Source organism: Callospermophilus lateralis, unplaced genomic scaffold (genome assembly GCF_048772815.1).
Source record: "Callospermophilus lateralis isolate mCalLat2 unplaced genomic scaffold, mCalLat2.hap1 Scaffold_84, whole genome shotgun sequence".
In the NCBI taxonomy this organism is placed as follows: domain Eukaryota; kingdom Metazoa; phylum Chordata; class Mammalia; order Rodentia; family Sciuridae; genus Callospermophilus; species Callospermophilus lateralis.
This window is the reverse complement of record NW_027516477.1, coordinates 6,493,457-6,513,944: the sequence shown is the minus strand read 5'-3', so window position 1 is coordinate 6,513,944 and position 20,488 is coordinate 6,493,457. Positions and strand designations below refer to the sequence as shown.

The window sequence follows — 20,488 nt, the reverse complement described above, 5'->3', positions numbered from 1 at the left end:
CTGAAAAGCAGCAAAGAGTAGAAGAATACTTTCTACTTTTCACAAGGAAAATACACTCCCCGAGTGACTCTCATGCCTGTTGCCACTAGGGTCAGAGGCAAAAGATGAGAAGGATATGGAACTTTTCTTGGTATCAATTATGGGTTAAAATGCATTGCATCTTGGGGCTGGGATTGTGGCTCAGCAGTAGAGTGCTCGCCTTGCACATGGGAGACCCTGGGTTCGACCCTCAGCACCACATAAAAATATATAAGTGAAATAAAGTTATTAAGTCCAACTACAACTAAAAAATAAATGCTTTTTTTAAAAAAATGCATCATATCTTATCTATTTGTATAGAGAGTAGCAGACAAAATATTCAAATGTAACATGTATACTGTATTGAAAGGAAAAACAAGGATTAAAAATTTCTTCCCCAAGTGCTTGGTAGAATATATGAAGAGAAAGACAAGCTAAGAGAAAGATGTACTAATTAGAAAAAAATCTCAAATAATTTATGTAATTCCACCAAGTTAAAAATATGTCTTTTGTTCGTTTCAGTAATGATTTAAAAATTAACCTAGAAACATAAATGACTTAGCAGAGTATTTAATTATCAGTCCTGTGGCTAACTTTGTGGGTTGCAGTTTCCCCAGTTTGGCTTTAAAATCGTTAATATCTCCTACCTTTCTCTCATCTTGGCGTGAGTTGATCGTGTGCCTCGCAACATGCTGAGCACACATCATCATTAGCATCTAGACTAATTTTCTTTCTGATTTGACCAACCAGTAGTTGAGCTCATTTCCCTAGACTCCAATTTATTTCATCTGCTGTGCCTTTAAATTCAGGCTCAGATCTTTCCTGGTGCCCTTCTGGATAGGAATAAGAGAGGCAGACCCACAAAAGAGGATCCAGAGCCATTAAGTTCATGGAAAGTGGGCACCAAGAGGAGAGAGCGCTAGAGTTCCTGCCTGGAATATACCATGGCTTTAAAGTCCTTTTGTGCTTAGAAAAAATAAACTCTAGTTCACAATAATCTCTTCACTGTTTCTATGAAGAACTCCAAGGTTCCAAACAAAAAGAAATGATAACAAGATGGAAAAGATAATTACTCTGATTGACCTATGTGAGGTACACGCAGGCATTAGAGTATTACGCTGTACTCCCTAAATATGTACCATTACTACATGTTAATAAAAGTAAACATTAAGAAAGAATAAACCTTGGGAAGAACAAATTTAATAAGCAAATGAAACAAGTCAACATTTGCAAAATAATAAGAGCTGCATATTTGGGGTTAACCGCATAGGATTATTTTTTATGTGTGGCAGAGGAACTTAAGAAATGTAATATATCAGAATGCCAAACCAAACTTTCTAGATGCCTTCCTCCAGCCTCCTGTTCCCACAACTGTATGGAATGTGCACAGGGCCTGATTTTTAATCAGAATAGAAAAAGATGTTAAATATTTGAGTACCTTTTTTTTTTTTCTTTTGAGGATATGAAAATTCCACTTGAAGAAAAGCTATGTGCCCGGGGTCTCATCTCCTGCTGTCTTGCAGTGAATTCAATTCACTGTGGCATGAGTTGAATGTACATAGGAAAATTGGGTACAGACAGTTGAGATATTCTTACATCAATATCAAAAAAGTAAAATGTGTTTAGGTGAATAAAAGGCAGACTTTGGGAGGGACAGAGGCTCGGTGATACAGCAGGAGTGGTTTCCAATACCATGGAGACAAGCAGAGAGGAGAGGGTCCAGTGTGTAGCAGGCTTCACTCTGTGTGGGGGATTCTGGGAATGACCCTCACTGCCCATGTGCTGCTATGTTCTTTGTTAGAAGGTCCCTACTAAACCCTGGCACAGCACTATAAATGGTGGGGAGAAAACATCCCAGTCTCTCCTGAGTCCTGCTGATTAAACCCAAAGAGAAGTCAGAGGGCAAGGACGTACAAAATACCTCTCCCCGGGCTGAGAGCAGAGGAGGACAGACCTGGACTTATCTCCCTAAAAGACATTCAAATGCATTTCCCCCTCTGGCTTCTGCTGATTTAAATGTGCCCAATCTAATAGCTAAGTTAAAGTGTTCATCTCTCTAGAAATCTGTAAATACACATAAAATTATTTTAGTCTATTAAAAGAGTTTTTCCAACTTAACACCTGTTTCCTTCAAGCCTAAAAAAAGGTTCTACTTTTAAATACATTAGTTTTATAAGCTATATTTCATTATATGTTTAAATTAAATGAAAGATCTGATGCAGTGATATTAAGGAGTACTTGGAGCAGGAACATTAGTTTTGGGAATAACCAAATTACTCACAGAAACTGAAATTATATTTTTAGTTTTGACATTCTTCAAGTTTGTTTCTGTTTATTTATCCAGATAAAAATATATTGACTTGTGAACTGGTTTTATTTTTCTGAAGGAAAAAAATACCATATTATCTCATCAGAAAATTGAATTACCAGTGTTTATAGATGCAGAAAATTTGAGAACTTGAATACTGAGTTTGGTAGATCTCCATGGTCAGAGGAAGGAAACATTTTTAAACTGTTAAGAGTGAAGCCGTTTAAGTCATTTAGTAATTCCACAATATGGAGGGTTCTATCCCTAGCCACCACTCATCCATAGGAGACATGGTCCAGGAACTCCAGTGGTTGCCTGAAACCACAAACAGTAAAGTTCAACTTGTAAATTTGGCACAATAAAGAGATTAATGGCAATAATTAATAATAAAATAGAACAATTATAACAATATACCATAGTAAAGATTTTATGAAAGTAGTCTCTCAAAGTATCTTTTTGTATGTTGTTACCCTTATTGCCTGTTTTTGAAAGAGGGCAGCTGAGACCACAGAGGGAAAACCCATGGATCAGGGGGACAGCTGTGTGTACAGGTCTGCTGTCAGCAGTAATGACCAGAACCTAGAGGCCCCTGCCCATCATGACCTGCGTTATTGCTGTCTACTCTGTCAGGAAATGACGTCCTTCCCTCCAAGGCCCCAGCCTCACCTGTAAACCCCAACTCAGGGGCTCAGGAATGGCTCAGAGGAGCAGACTGGATCCCTTAGATTCTTAGGGATGAAGCATGGTTGAGAACCTAAGGCAGTCTTAACCAACGTCTCCTGTGCCTTTTATTGTTCCCTCACTAAATTCAGAGTTTGCACCATGAAAATGCTCATATCTTCAGCTCTGGAAAGATCTCAGCCATTTTTTCCTCTGAGCATTGCCTTTTCCTTTATCTCTCCTTTGGGAACTCTGTTTGAAACTTTGCATTCTGTTCTCAATGCCACAGCTTTGCTTTGGTAATTTTCATTTCTTTGTTCAGGCTATGTCCTGGGCTCATTAATTCACCCTTCCACTATTAGTCTATAGCTTTACTCTTATTACTGATTTCCTTAATTTTTTAATCATTGCATTTTTGCAGGTCTACAAGTCCTACTTATTGTTTTTCAAATTGGGCTGATCTTTTTTCTTTATCTCCTATTCTTACATAATAGATTCAATCTCTTGTCAAACAGACTTGGACATTTTAGGTATAGTTATTTTATAATCCATTACTCATCAGTGTATTTAGCTGCCCTGCCTCTAGTCGTATCTACACTGGCTTTTTTATTAACAGGGTGTGTCTTGTGTTTTATTAACAGGGTGTGTCTTGGTAATGTGTGTCTCTCTGATCATCCTTTGTAGATGCCACCTTCATATTCTGTCAACTTTATATTCACCCTTTTCTGCACAATTACATTTTCAAAGTTTGTTCCTCCAACATAGACATCTTTCCTTTCCCATTCCTGTATTGTGATTGTGCCCATAAAAATCCAAACTAGCATAGAAATATTCTCTTCTCTCAGTTGGAGTACTTTTATTATTTAAATCCAGAACACAACTGAGAGGAAAATGGGATATTTGTCTTTCTTATTTCTTTCTTAACTATTCCACCTTATTAAAAAAATGATCTAGCACTATAGAAGCATTTTTGAACAAAATTTCTTGGAACATAATGGAATTCTTTCAGAAAATTGGCAATATTAGTGGCACGTCTCAGTTTCCTTATGTTTTAGTTACATGAATATTTATTCAGCTCTTTAAGGAAAGCTGTTTAAAAAGATTATATAATCAGTCTTCACTAACTAGTATCATGTTCAACTTTGTCACAATTTTTCTCTGTGTCTAAATGTTTCTAATACCTCTCAGCAACTAAGATCTAAAAATAAAGCTCTCCTTCTGATGCGTGGAGATTGGTTAAAGTACTTTAAAACAGGCCGCTATCAAGAACTTTCAAGTACTTTCTATAAACGGATTTACAAAAAGAGATTCCACATTACCAATTATAAATTATTTTTATGTCTTCTTTAAATCAGCCTCCTAAGAACATTTTCTTAGGCAACTTGTGTTCAACCAGTTTGATATGTCAGAAAAGGAACAACCCTGACACTGGAACCTGACAGGGGAGGGAAGCTTGGGCGGTCCTGATTTTACCACCTGAATCCTCCCTGCTGCCGTCTTACAGTCATATTTATATGCTACCCCCGTCTATGCTGTATCCCAAGCTTCAGGTTTTGTGTCTGGTACATTTTATTATAATTATTGATCTGTATCATTCTTAGTTAATAACTAGACAATGCTCTTAGGAGCAGGGAAATCTTCTTATCATTTACGGCTCATCTAGACCTAACAACACACAGTGTTTTCTCTTGGTGAGTCTACCATATATAAAAGCTTTTAGTATCCATTAACAGGCTATTTGGCTATGGCATTAGAAAAGAAACCATGTATCCTTTTCAATGCTACTTGTTTGGGCTCACATCCTCCCTTTGAGATTCTTATTAAAACTAATAACCCTTCTCTGAGAGAAATTCACATAAAGGCATCCATAGATCAGCATTTTGTGTGAATATAAGGGTACATATCCTTCCATGTGCACATACATAGGGAGATTTTGATCTAGCACAATATATAATTTGCTTTCACTTATCATTTAGGGCCTTAACACTCACCCAGTGGTGTTTTAAGAGAGAATAAGTTGTAGTGTGTTTTGTACAGAGGATTGACACTTGTAATCAGCTGTGGCCCATAAGCACATTTTGTTTTATCAACACAGTATTGGTTTTGAGTCAACCCTAAATTTAGGACATTTTACATGAAAATTAGAACTCTGCTTTTTTAAAATTAATTAATTAATTAATTAATTAGAAAGTCTATCCTCCTCCAATCAGGCAAAGCTGAGTAGCTCCATTATTAAAAATCTGCTCTGTCCTATGTCCAGCTTCCCAGTCCCTTAAGCCTTCTTTCCTTTCCTTTTTCTTTCTTCTTTTTTTCCTTTTTGGCCACTGAGCTATGTACTTAGTCTTTAAGTTTTTGTTTTTGTTTCTTGTGGTCACAAGCCTTTACCGTTTCCAACATTCTGTGCACTCAGAAGCAATTATTGCCAGTTTCATTGAGCTCAAATTGCTTTTTAGTTGTATAAGTTATAATAATTATTTCCTATTTTTTATATTTTGCCTTCAACAGTAAAACACAAAGGCCAGAACAAGGTGGCCATATACTGCAATGAAGAGAGTAGAGCTGGGTGTGGTGGGCACACCTGTAGTCCCAGCAGCTCGGGAGGCTGAGGCAGGAGGATCGCCAGTTCAGAGCCAGACTTAGGGACCACAAGGCACGTGGCAACTTAGTGAGACCCGGTCTCTAAATAAAATACAAAATAGGGCTTGGGATGTGGCTCACTGGTTGAGTGTCCCTGAGTTCAATTCCCAACACCAAAAAGAAGAAGAAGAAGAAGAATAAGAAGAAGAAGAAGAAGAAGAAGAAGAAGAAGGAGGAGGAGGAGGAGGAGGAGGAGGAGGAGGAGGAGGAGGAGGAGGAGAAGGAGAAGAAGAAAGAACGAGCGAACAGAGATTGTCTATATTTATAAAAGTAAAAAATATGCTTAAGCCCTTGTGAGAACCTAGTAGATCTGCTGTTGTGTTTACTATGTGGCCCCTGCTTTAGATCAGCAGATAGTAATACCAGGTCTTATCTACACAAAGAATATGTAAACTTTCCTAAATCATTTATTTGCATAAATTTTTGTATTTACTTTGTTTACTTATAGACAATCTGTATGTTCAAAAAAAGAAAGCACACAAAATTTTATAGTAAAATACTTTATAATGTGAATTGTAAGTACTTAAGAATGTATTTTTATTTTATTCTCTACCTTTTTCCTCCCTTCAGCAAATATTCTCTTATATTCATATTTTTTCACCATATGTTTGTATATCTTTCTCTTAATTAATTAATTTATTTTAATCAGGTATAAATGACAGCAAAAGGCATTTTGATTCATTGTTCACAATTGCAGCACAACTTTTCATTTCTCTGGTTGTACACCATGTAGCATCACATCATATGTGCAGTCGTACATGTACCTAGGGTAATGATGTCCATCTCATTCCACCATCTTTCCTGCCCCCATGCACCATCCCTACTCTCTCTCCCCTTTGCAGGACCAAAGTTCCTCCATTTTTCCCATGCCTCTCCCTCCCTGTTATGGATCAGAATCCACTTATTAGAACATTTACCCTTAGCTTTTGGGGATTGGCTTACCTCACTTAGCATGATATTCTCCAACTCCATCCAGTTACCTGCAAATGCCACAATTTTATTCTCTGTTAATGTTGTGTAATATTCCATTGGATATATATACCAAGGTTTCTTTATTCATTCATATATTGAAGGGAATCTGGTTTGGTTTCACAATTTAGCTATTATGAATTGTGCTGCTATAAACATTGATATGGCTGTGTCCCTATAGTATGCTGTTTTTAAGTCCTTTGGGTATAAACCAAGGAGTGGGATAGTTGGGTCAAATGGTGGTTTCATTCCACATTTTCTAAGGAATCTCCATACTGCTTTCCAGATGGGTTGCACCAACTTGTAGTCCCACCAGCAATGTATGAGTGTGTTTTTTCCCCCACATCCTTGCCAACACTATTGTTTTCTGTATTCTTAATAGCTGCCATTCTGACTGGAGTAAGATGAAATCTTAGAGTAGTTTTGATTTGCATTTCTCTAATTACAAGACATGTTGAACATTTTTTCCTATATTTGTTGATTGAATGTATATCTTCTTCTGAGAAGTGTCTATTCAGGTCCTTAGCCCATTTATTGATTGGTTGGTTGGTTGGTGTTAAGTATTTTGAGTTCTTTATATGTCCTGGTATGTCTAAGGTCACTTTGCGTGGCCCAGGATAATGAAATATATGAAAAATATTTTAATGCCCATTCCTATTGAAAATAAGCCCTTTTAACTGCTTTTACTCCCTCTGGTGCAGCTCTGTGTGCACTGTTAGTCACCTGACAGTGGCTGGCACTGCAGGACATTCAATCTAATAATGTTTTCCTCTGACAGTTCACTTTCTTCCAGGAAGGAACCTCAGCTGTCCATAGAGTTCGTGCCTTTCTGCCAGTGTTCTGGACTTGACCTTGGGCTCAGTTGGTTAAGAGTTGAGAAGGCAGGCAGATTTCCCCTTCCTTCTCCCACTGTGATATCGTAGTCTGATCATGCTCAACACTCTAAATTTATCTGCTCTGTCTGTGTACATGTTTGTCCTCATTCTCCTCCTAGGGTTCCTTTCCTGTGTGTACACTGCTGTGCCACAGAGCCTAATGCAGCACCTGGCACACAGTAGATCCTCTGGAAGTATTTGTCAAATAAAGAAGAAAGTAAATCGCAGTCCTCATTTTAATGAAAACCACAGAATGAGGAAGGTGGTGCTGGGTCCAGCCTTCTCATCTGGTGCATCTTCCTCACCAGGTGCGGTACTGCGTCAGTGGGGAAGAGCAGGAATCCTCAAGCAAGGTGAGAGTGGCCGGAAACGAGACCTCAGCCAGGCTCCGGGGACTGAAGAGCAACCTTGCCTATTACGCGGCTGTCCGGGCATACAACAGTGCAGGCACCGGCCCCTTCAGTGCCACAGTTAACGCGACCACCAAGAAAACCCGTATGTATTTTCCCACCTTTTGAATATCTAGGAAAATAGTCTGTATTAAAAATCATGGCATCCTTCAACATTTTCAGTGGACTAGTCAGGTCATTAATCCCACTGAGTGATATAAACCTGGTCCAAACCCTTACTCAAGCCCCACATAGTCTAGTCTTCATGATAGCCCTAAATATTTAAATGGAGGCTCCATATGAAAATGAATAAGCACCTTTTGAAAAATCTTATGGTGCACTGTTCTTTTTAAATGGGATGCATTTCAATGGGTTCATTTCCATTAAATTTTAGTTCCCCCAAATCTTGGGTGTTATTGATAAGCAGAAATAAGTTTAATAGCAACGACTTGGAAGTGGTATTTTTTCGCTCTTTAATTTTCTTTCTCACATTATTCAAAAGATGGCAATATACTTTAACAGGTAATGCTCAGGAGATTCTGGTGCACACGTAAATATTGATACTTTGAAAACTGAAGCAGAGATAGCTGTGTCACCTTCAAAGCTGAGTTTCTGTTGACTGTGTGTTCACAGGTAAAACTCACCTGCAGTAAGGAGCAGTTATGATTTAAGTAGCCTATGAGAAATCATCAGTTTACATTTTGGAGTGTCCCACGGAAATTTCAGTTGAAATGTTCTCATGATGCCCAGCTGATCGTGGTGTCTCATTGCTGCTCTATCACAGCACACCCATCTGAGTTGTGCTGTTTATTCTTTTATAGCCAAAAATGACTGAGAGCATTCATGAGCCAAGCCATCCATGTTCAGTTCCTTCTTATTTTCATTCTACAGGTGATAAGAAAGGGAAGGGAAGAAATTAGGGGATTTTAGCACATTAATATTTTTGCTTGCAGAAAACCATTTCCTTAATTTAATTTTCAAAATTTACTCTAGTAAATTTATCTGCTTAACTGATTTTACAAAGGAGTGAGGCAGTGATTATGTTTTGTCACCAATTTCATTAGTCCACTCCTGCATTCATATGTTATTTCCAAATTTATTTGAAAGCATACATTTACTGGCTAAAATGTCTAACAACTTTAATTACATGAAGTTGGATATAATGGGCCAGCATTGTTATTGATAGTTTAAAATATATATAAACATAATCCTACTGCTTTAGATGTTAATTGATAAGCATCAATTTTATCAGGGAAGTTTGCACATTTATCTTTGCATTATGTATAAGGTGGGAAAGAGCATGGCTGGTAGCTTACCAGCATAATAAATATCACAGAGCAAAAGTTTAGCAACAAAACATTTTAGTACCTTCACAAGCAGCAGCTCCTATGGCAGTTGAACATTATCCTTGCCTGATCATGAGGGAAGACTAACCAATATCATGCATATCATGTGGCTGCTCTTAGAAAAAAGGAGAACATTGGCTTGGAAATACGTACACTGAAAACGTTCTGTATTTACAACTTTTTACTAAATATGTTTGTCTTTCCCAGTAACAGTTCTGAATTAGTAAAACATATAAATACACCATTATTTATATATTGAAATTCTGATTGTGAAGATGTATGCAGACAGCTTTGTTGAGCTCTTTCTTTAGACTTGATAATCGATGTGATTACTCATTGGGAAATATGGTCGCACAAGATGGTTTAATGTCATGATGGAATTGGTGAAAAACAGTGAATTGGGAAGACAGTTCACAAAGGAAGAGGCCGATTATAAGTTAGTGAGAATGTAACAATAACATACAATGAATGAAGTAAAATTGCAAGAAGAAGGAAAAAACCTTTTATAATTTAGATATACCATATAAATAACCAATTTAAAGTACAAATTTGTCCATAACAGTGATAATGATAATTATACTATGAATGACTAATACTTAGTGAGCAATTTCCAGTCACAGTTCCAAGTACTTTTCCTGTATTGATTCTTAATTCTCACAGCGACTGCATGGCCTGGAAGTGGTGAGGATCCTCACTCTAGAGATGAAAGGGCTGTGGCACATAGAGCTAGATGACTTTACAGAAAAAGCAGAGAACGTGGCAGGACAGCCATACAGACCCAGAAATGCTCTTAAGCACTCCTCTAACCATATAATTAAAATATTCATGACTCATGTGGTGCTAGTATCTATTTTGAGTTTGCTCTGTGCTTAGGAGCTGGGTAAGGTAATCACAGATAGACAGGGTTTCTGTGCTGATAGATCAGTCCTCTGATAGGAATTTCAACAACTGAATAAAATCTCTTCAAAATTATGCCCTCCTGGTGCTTCAATTTGCCTACACTCTACATGGTGACCTGCAGATGTTATTAAAAAAAAGTTTGCTACAATGTGTGGGAAATCCATAAAAGATCATTAAAACCCCTGGGCATATTAAATGGTACATTTAATTTTTAAATTTTATGTTAACAATTGTTCAAACATGTGCCAAAGTAGAAGTAAAACTGACTCTTTTAAAACTATTCCTACTAATCAACCTAACCTTTGACAGGGTCCAGCTCTGAATCCTGTTTAAGAATTATAGTAATGCGCTTGTGAATATTACTAGGAAGAAAATGATCTGTATCCCTGGTTCATAAAGAACTAAGATGGCATTTGTTTTTTACGTGCTCTCTTTCTCCCCCTTTGATATGTCACCCTTGAAGGGAAAGAGTCCTTCCAAACTCACTCACCAGTCCAAACCTAGCACTCATTATCTGTGGAAAGGCTGGCTGAGTGGATGAATCCTCAAAACCTAGGTCAACCTGGAAGTACTACCATTAATCGGATGAGCTTCTTCTTGTCAGCACATTGCAAATTCGGAACACACACTGCAGCCTTTTACCACCTTGCTTCCAAGGCGTGATTATCACCTACTCAGAATCCTGGAATTCTATATGCAAGGCTTATATCAGCACAGAGCATAGGTGATATTTCTGATTAACGTAAAATAACACAAGGATTCTCAAGGATAGTACTGTAGCTTCCATTAAACACTTAATTTTTTTGATATCCAAATACTTGGGCTTTTTAAAAGCATTTTAAGTTAACACTGATTAGCCTCTTGAAGTAATCTAAGTTGTGTTTCTGTCACATGCAACCCAGAGAGTGAGCTCTTGACAACATCATCGTCAGTGAGGCTGATGAGGAATAGTGGCAGATGGCTTCAAAATGGAGAAATGTCATTACTTTCTAATAGGAGACTTTGTCAGAGTTTTACATCCAGAATTCACAAGAAAGAATCTGTAGGACCAATATTTTGCTTTGCATAACCGAAAATTCAAGAGGTAACTGTGGTTGTCAATGTGGATGGATCCAGGCCCTCGACATCCTCAAGAATTATCTAATAAGAACTCAAATTAAACATTTCTTAAATTGAGCTCTCGATTTCACTCCCAGCCATTACAAACCTGTATCTTCTACAATTTCAGCAAAAGCAACTCCCATTATTTCAGTCCCTTGGGCCAGCGGATCCCAGTAGTCATTAACGCTCTTTCTCTCATACCCTACAATGGATGCAGTATCTGACTTTAAATTTGCTGAGAATCTACCAGAGATGTTCTGCCCTGGGTCAGAGTGATCCTAAAGGTGTCACACTGTTGCTCAGACCTCTCCAGTCCCTTTCCATCCACTCATTTATTTTTTTTTATTGGTTATTCAAAACATTACAAAGATTGCCACTCTTTATATAAATCCTTAAAATACCCAAAAAGGTCTTCTACAATCTATCCCCACTTCCTGTTCCTGCTCATTTTCTCCTGAGCTGACTTGCCATTTCACTTTTCCTGTGGGGCCTTGACCTTTGCTGTCCAGATGGCCAGGAGACACTCCTACCTCTCTTAGGCCCTCCCTGCAGTATGTCCTCAGTTCCCCCTGAGTCCATATTTAATTATCAGCCCTGCGTCTCCTGATATCCCCTTATCCTGCTATGTTCTGGGGCACCACTTAGAGCCACGTGCATACCACATCTTGCATGTGGTCATCTGATTGCTGCCCCCACTCCTTGCTGGAGTCTCATCTCTTTGAGGCATAGACATTGTCAGGTTTGATCATTATTTAACTCCTGAGTTCTCCCAAGTAATCAGAGCTGCTGCCCAATGAGTATCTGTTCAACAGTGACTCTCTCCAGGTCTGTTTCTCTTCCTGGTGGAATCGGTTTAGTTTAGTTCCCTCTTCAGGGTAGCAATATTCCTACCAGAATGTTAGGGACTGTTTTCTATCATCCGAACACTCTGGGGAGAGTGGGCATCTTAGTTTCTGAGTTTTGGATGAGTCATAAAGTAGATGTTTCTGATTCAAAACATGGTGTCCATTTCCTGTGATCCAAAGATTTAAGTCCATTTATAATACTTTAAGTGATTCTGAAATGAATCTTTCTCCCTGTTGGACAGAAAGTAGCTTTTGATTACTTGATTTCTGCCCAGTGCCACATTTTTGGGCAGCTTGCTTACTAATGTTGATGATCATCTCAAGGGAAGTCCGTGCCGAGTGTATTTTTCAGCTACTGCTGACAGCATTCCCTTTCATGAAAGTCATCTTATTGCCATCAGGTGTCCAAGAGAAGGAGCTGAGAAACATACTGAGTTTTGTATAATTAATCTCTGCAAGCATATGTTCTTGAAATCCCATATTTTTAAAGGAAATGCCAGGTACAGTCACCAGTATGGAGACATTATCCCTGAAAACTCCACACAACAATGTTCTTCAGATGAACAACCTCTATTTTTTATTATATGGAGGAAAACATATTTACTATAGAAAATTTGCGGGGGGGAGGGGGAGAAAATAAAATCACCCACAATACTATCCTGTGGTGCAGAAATAAGATTATTAAAATAATTTGTCTTTTCCTCCCAGACTTGTGTTCCATGGATTATTTCTCTTACATAAAACATCTCTTGAAGGTTATGCTGTGTATTTAGTTACCTCTGTATCATAGTACTATATCTTATTCTTTTGTGATAACACCCCACAAATTATTTAGTCATTTTCCTATTGTAGGAATGTCTTATATTCCTCACTTTATTCGGTCTTAGAAATATCATAGTGGCCACTTTTTGCATGCTGAGTTTACAGAATAAGTAAATTGATAGGGCTGATATTGAGGAGTGACAGTCAACCCAGAGGGCCTAAGAAAAACCCTCCAAGATAAAACTATTTTGTTATGTAACATTTAAAAGTATCCACATAATCTTATAGCCTGCCACTCAGTGTTATTCTACAAATCTTAGGAGATGCTGCCTTTATACAAAATAAATTCATTTGTTGCCACGTTTTCTGTCTTAGCATACTGCAATAATAGAAATTGAACTGACAGAGGAAAAAATCTATAGGATATGATTGTTGATAAATAATTTCCAAAAATATTCAAAATGCAGACCACACATCAAGTTAGGCCCCAAAACATTTGAAATTGAGTCAGCCTATTCTGGGTTGTGTTTCTGCACAGAACAGTAAAATGAGAAGTCCTAGGAGAGATGCGCTGTCGAGATCCCCTGCCCATTCCCACTTCACACCTGCTCTGTGCCTTTGAAGTTCACAGTGCGCCTTCAAAGCTCTATAGCCTACTGGCCGTATCAGTCACATAGGGTCAGTTCAGTGCAGTTCCACAGGTCCCCACTCCTCAATGGCTTACAACTAAAAGAGTGTCTCTTTCCTACTAGTCACCAAATGTTGATCATGAGTGAGATTCAGACCTGATCTGTTCCATCTTTACTCCATGGCCCAGACTTTAGGAACAGCCACTCTCACTGATGTGCTGGTCTCATGGCAGAAAGAAGAAAGGCCAGTTCAGTTCCCAGCACTAAAAAAAAAAAAAAAAAAAAAAAAAAAAACAGAAAGAAGAAAGGCCAGCCACGCCCTTCCATTTTTTCTTAAAACTCCCTCATTGAAACCACCTGTTTCTTATTTGCTCTTATTTCACTGGTGAAAGCATATCCAGTAATGAAGCCTGAAGTCCCCATGATGCCAAGGAGCAGAGTGGTGCGTCCTCTCCCCAGAGGGGGCAGCAGGAGCCTCACAGCCCCACCTAATGCCAGGTAGAAAAGTATAAGGTCATCAGGGTCCAGAATTAAACAGAGCTGTTTTGAATCCACATAACACCCCTTCCTAGTTAACTATCTTAGGATTGTGTTAAAATTTTTAATTGTACTGAATTATATTCATAAGTTGGAATTTACCATCTTGGCCATTTTTTAATGCACATTTGCAATAGGGTTAAAATAAGGTTAAGGGCACTGATGCAGCTGTGTGAGATGGTCAAGACCTTCTCCACTGCACAGAACTGAAGCTCTCCATCCATGAGACCAGGTCCCATTCCCCTCCCCAGCTCCAGGCAACTGCCATCCTACTTTCCATCTCTGAATTTTAGTATTCCATGTTATCACATATAAACAGAATCACACAGTATTTCTTTGTATGATTGGCTTATCTCTAGCATAATGTCTTCCAGGTTCATCCATGTAATAGAACATGTCATGATGTCATTCCTTTTGTTTTATTTTTGTTTTTTTGGTACCAGGGATTGAACCCTGGGGCATTTAACCACTGAGCAACATCCCCAACCCTTCCTACTTTTTGTTTGTTTGTTTGTTTTTTGAGACTGGTTCTCAATAGGTTGCTTATAGCCTTGTTGAGTTGCTGAGATTGACTTTGTATCTTCTGTCCTCCTTTCTCAGCCTCTAAAACCACTGGGATTACGGGCATGGGCCACCATGCCTAGATCTTCATTCTTTTTAAAGGCATATGCATATAGCCCCCTTTTGTTTATCCATTCATGTGCTGATAGATTGTGAAAATTATTGTGTTAATCTTTTCATTGTTGTAAATGAACATGAGTGACGAGTATGCATCTTTGTTTATTAACTCTGAGTTTTTCAAATAGGCACCGTGACAATGCAGGGAACCTTTAAAAAGAATATTCTGGAATTTCTCACACATTATGGACATTTACTATGCATTTGTTACTAGCAACAATAGAACCTTGAAAATGGAAGAAAGTTCATCTGGCCCAGAATCTCCCACATAGTGTCATTCTTCCCTGTCATAATAAGGCAGATGATTATTCATGTGATTGTAAAATTCTAAGTGAAAAATTAGTTTAATTTACTTTAAATACTATCAAACAATGTAATTAGCACATCCAGCTCATTATGATGTGAATGTTAATGTTTAGAATGTGGCTGAAATAAATGTTTATGCTTTTAAACAAGTGCGTTTTTCAAAAATAGCAAAATGATCAAAATGGAACATGTCTCTCTGGTGCTCAGGAAACACTGATATGATTTGAAAAGAGCTTTGAAACCCTCTGTTTTTCCTCTTTCATTTTTCAGATTTTTTTTCTTTTTGTCATTTCAAAGAGTATTCATTTCAGGCTGAACTCATTCAAGTCATCTATTTTGGGACTCACACAAGACAAATCCCAATTTTCAGTCCTATGTTCTGCCAGCCTGCTGTTGGGGGTCAGTGTATCAACTCAAAATTACTCAAACTTTCTATAACTTGTAAGCACCCATATTTTGGTAGGCCAAACCATGCTGAATGAAGGATGTTTTCTGAGCTCCATCAAATCAAGCTGTCCTTTTATGGCGCTGTCAGCCACAGGGAATCACAGGCGCTGGGAAAGTGTTCTAACGAGTGTGGGTTCATAGCATCTGGACTGGGCAACCAAATCTCTAGTATTTCAGTCCTAAGCAATTGCCCATATACATTCTTACAGATGTCTTATCACAGCATTGCAGTGTAGACAATCTGAGCTGATCTGTTAGTATCACATCACAAAAATTTAAAGGCAACAGAACAGTGTTAAAGAGGACACAATCAACCAAAGAACCCACCAGGATCACAGTCTTGAATCGTGTTATTAGCCACATAACTGCACATGAGAGCTTTTTCCATCTGTAAGTCCAGCTGTATTTCCATCCTGGCGTGAGTCAATGATGTTCAGAAATTCCTCTGGAGAGGTAATTGTTTATATCACTTTCCCATTACAAATTCAGTTAACCAAATCACATTCTGTGCTTAAATCCACAAGAATAAGATATTTCAGCATGTTTTGGGCAGTTGTGATGCTGTTGAAAAATGAGTAATATGTTTGCTGTTTTGCAATTGACAAGGAACTGAATCCCTAATGTCCCATCCATCCATATTAGGGAGTGCTTCTGACCACGTCCACCCGAGTCCCCCAGAACCAGTTTCCTCTCCAGGTTGCTAAGCTGTGGGTCCATGTTTATAAACCTATGAGAGTTTCATTAATCCTCTAATGGAATTCTCATTAAATTTTTAGTGTTTTGCCTTATTTTTCTCAAAAATTGATTTGAACTCAGAAAAAAGACTTTAAAATATGGATTCTCTGTGGCAATTTTTCACATGTGTATCTATTACTTCACGAGAATAAATCTAAGTAATTCTTATTTTTGATTGCCTCTCATTTTGCCCATCTCATCTTACAACACTGGCTTGAAAATCATCCACACTTCATTTCATGTGACTTTAATCTGCTCCTTTGGCAATTTCTCTCAGCCTCTCTGTGTGTCAAAACAAGTCCAAATGCCTGCCTTTCCTGGTTCACCCTCAAGCATCCCTCTAGTGGTGGATAAAGGAACTTGTGTCTCTGTATTGTCAGTTTGTCTTCTGGGAGACTTGAAGTGCATTAAATCCTTAAAGTATGTGTTGAGCCAAGTGTGGTGGCACAAGCCTGTAGTCCCAGCAGCTTTGGAGGCTGCAGCAGGGGGATTGCAAGTTCAAAGTCTGAGCAACTTAGAGAGGTTCTAAGCAACTAAATGAGACTTTGTCTCAAGATAAAACATAAAATCAAGAGATGGGGATATGGCTCATTGGTGAAGCGCCCCTGGGTTTAACCCCTGGCCCCCCAAAATTAAAGTAAAATAAATTATGTGTTGAATATGATAACATGCAATTTCTCACAGTTTAATTGAAATGCCCCTTTTAAAGGAAGTTTTTCTATTCTGTTAATTTTTCTTTTTCCTGATTCCATCTACATACCATGCCTTACCAGAGAGTCCCTGCAGTCGCCTCGGTGCTCAGCATGTATCTGCTCATGTAAAACAGTACTCCATGCTCAAATCAGTTTTAATTTCTCCTTTTTGCATTGCAAGCTCCCAGTCAGCCTCCTGGGAATGTGGTTTGGAATGCTACAGACACTAAAGTGTTACTTAATTGGGAACAAGTAAAAGCAATGGAGAATGAATCAGAAGTAACAGGCTATAAAGTAAGTTGAATCATTTGCAACACTGTATTTTCCCTTTTTCACTTATACTTTGCAAATCTTTAAAAATTTTGATGATATTATTTCAGTAATCCAATTTTGACATAAACATCAAGTTTTTCATAAAAGGGTATACTACCAAACTCTCTGAATTGTTAAATACAGATTTACATGAAATAATGCTGCTCACATGGGAATTGTGGACACGATGTTTGTGCATTGTGTTAATCAGCTTTCTATATTTCTAACAAGCTCCTCCAGGGGAGAAAGCTGCTCTTCCCCACCTCCTTGATTTTGAGAGCATAATGATCCTAGTGTCTGCTAATCCATAATCCAGGACCTATGCATGGAGCTGGGAATGTGTTTTTGTATTCTGATGTGGACAGAATGACAAAATAATTTCAGAGCAACGAGAGTATGTGAAGAAAGTAAAAGAAGGTAATGTAAGAATGAAGTGTATTTGTTCGTGCGTTTTAGGTATTCTATAGGACTAGCAGTCAAAATAGCGTGCAAGTGCTGAACACAAACAAAACTTCAGCTGAACTTGTGCTGCCCTTTCAAGAGGACTATATTACAGGATTCCAATAATAACCAGTAAGTTGGTTGGACTCAGCTTCCCCTTGACCTGCGTCAGTGTTGTTAGCCACCAGGAGTCCATCAGCCACTGCCCCTCCCTCCACCCACCCTTTCCTCCCAGCATGCCCTTCATGTGAACACAAGGTGATTTTGCAACATGAGCAAGTAAAACCAGGAAGAAAACCTCTACAGTGGTGCAGAACAGTGAAAAATATGAGCACAGAAAGAAAAGACATGAAAAAGTAGTTTAAAACTCCATTCATTTGAATTATTTCCCTTATTTATTGCACCTATAGATTGCCTAGAATAGAATTCCCAAAGCAGTTCTCATGGGCAAGCCTGAACCCATGCCCTGTTTTTAAGACCTCTGATATTCCAGTTGTATGCCTCCTAAAAACTATATATGGATCTTATCAATTCTTTCAGTAGGAAAATCAGCATTGGCAAAGTCATGAAACTTTTACACGTGGCACACAAAAAAAGATGACATTTTTAAAGAAATGTGTTCCAAGTTTCAGAGGAATTTCATGCTCTTTCCTCTTAAAATCCTAATGAAAGCTATTTCACCATTGAAAGTACACTTTTAGGGGGCTGGGGTTGTGGTTCAGTGGAAAAGAACTTGCCTGACATGTGTTGAGGCACCGGGTTCCATTCTCAGCACTGTAGATAGATAGATAGATAGATAGATGATAGATAGATAGATGATAGATAGATAGATAGATAGATAGATAGATAGATAGAATGAATGAATAAATGTTCATTGACTACTAAAAATATTTTTTAAAAAATAAAGAAAGTAGACTTTTAGAGTGAAGAGGAACAAACCCCAGCATACATATTTTTATCAGTGACCATGGAAGAGAACTTGTATCTTCACTTTGAAATCCTGTGTCTGGAGTTTTCAGGCCTCAATTTAAGTAACACGGAGCCTACTCTGTCTTCATAGTCTATTCTACAATCCTCAGTGATGTAAATAACTTTGTTCCCTGTTTTCATTTATCGACTGTGGTTTAGTCTATATAGTAGCAGGTGACCAAGACTGAAGCAAGTTTCTTTAATCTTGAAAAAGAAAATGACTGAAGAAAATGGGAGAGACCAACCCTTGCAGGAATTCTCTCTTTCTATGAAATCATAACCTGCCACACTTGAACTAAAAGTAATAAGAAAATGGGAGCTACCTGTCTGTAAATAAGTATGTAAACAACTATTTCAGACTGCAGAGATTTGTACATCTGTGTGTGCTTCAGGAGACCCAAACAGGATCAGGTTGCTAACTGTTATCTGCTGAGGCTTTACAGTAGGGAATGCTCCTTGCTTCTTGCATTGTGCAGGGTGTCAGAGTTAGCATAACAGCGTGGACAGAGGGGCACTGTTCAAAGAAGCAGCTTCTGTGCTTTTGCGGGGACAGACGCCACCGTGGCATTTTCAGGCTGCTGAGTCAAGAGCAGCCTTTTCGTCTGATGTCTGTGGACTTGCTGAGCTTGCACAGACCAGTGCCTGCACAAGGCCGTCTCTGAAAATGGAGCTTTCATCGATTGCATTTTAAAAGATGATGTCTTGTATTAAGTATGATAATTCATCTGCATAAAATAGAAACAAGTAGATTTTCCAGACATTCATCCAATGACGTTTTCTTTCATTAAACCATCAAGTTATCTGAAATTGTTTGTGACCAGGTATCATTAATGGCAAAATGACTGACTTGGATTTTTTTCAATTTCAATTAAAGTTAAATAATACTAGATAAACAAAGCTTAGATTCATTTAAGAAATCCTAAACACGTCGGTATTTTTATGGATACCCTTGGTAACACCTATGTGTTACACTGACCGATAAAATAAGGACTTGTAGTCCCAGGTTAGGTTCATGCCATGATTTGATTTTGACAGGAAACCCATCACTTTTGTCTGCGTCTTAGTCCTTCAGGATGCTGTAAGAATACACCCTGGACAGGGTGTCTTATAACTACAGAAATTTAACTTTTCACAGTTCTGGAGACTGGGAACTCTTATATTAAGATGCAGCTAGTTCTGTGTCAGTTGTCAAAAGCTCATTTCCTAATGTCACAACACTGGAGCTAGGATGTCAATGTGTGATTTTCGGGAGACATATGCATGCATTCTCTACCACTCTGACTACCTGTTAATACAGTCCTCCTTTATTTTTTTTATTTATTCTAATGAGGTCTATATGACAGCAGAATGCAATTTGATCCATTGTATACAATCGCAGCACAACTTTTCATTTCTCCAGTTGTACAGGATGTAGCATCTCACCATATGTGCAGTAATACATGTACCTAGGGTAATGATGTCCATCTCATTCTGCCATCTTTCCTGCCCCCATGCACCATCCCTCCCCTCCCTCCCCTTGGCCCAATCACAGTTCGACCATTTTCCCCATGCCCCCCCCCACTATGGATCAGCATCTACTTATCAGAGGTATAGTCCTTCTTAATGAGCTGTTTATCATCTTTGACAGATATGGATGCAAGAGGATCCACATCAGCCATCTCAAATGTTCACCCCGTGTCAAGTTATATACCTATGGTACTATTTTTCCTTGTAAATGCCCTATGGTGATATTTATTCTTTTTTATTATTTACTGGAAAGTTCATTGGTTAACATAATAAGTGCTTTCATGAAACACAGTGATTATGCATGTTTTTTTTTCCAACTTTGTGTTTTTAACTTTCTACTTCATTATAGGTAAAATAAGAGTATAATAAAACAACAGCAAATCCTTTTAGAGGAATCTGAAATGCCTTAATATTTACTTGATAAAC

At 38.2% G+C, this 20,488-nt stretch overlaps 1 pseudogene; it reads left to right on the top strand.

The window, feature by feature from the left end:
* LOC143388158 (contactin-3-like) overlaps positions 1–20,284 on the top strand; it is a 93,791-nt pseudogene extending 73,507 nt beyond the window's left edge.
* Positions 20,285–20,488: the final 204 nt, after the last annotated feature.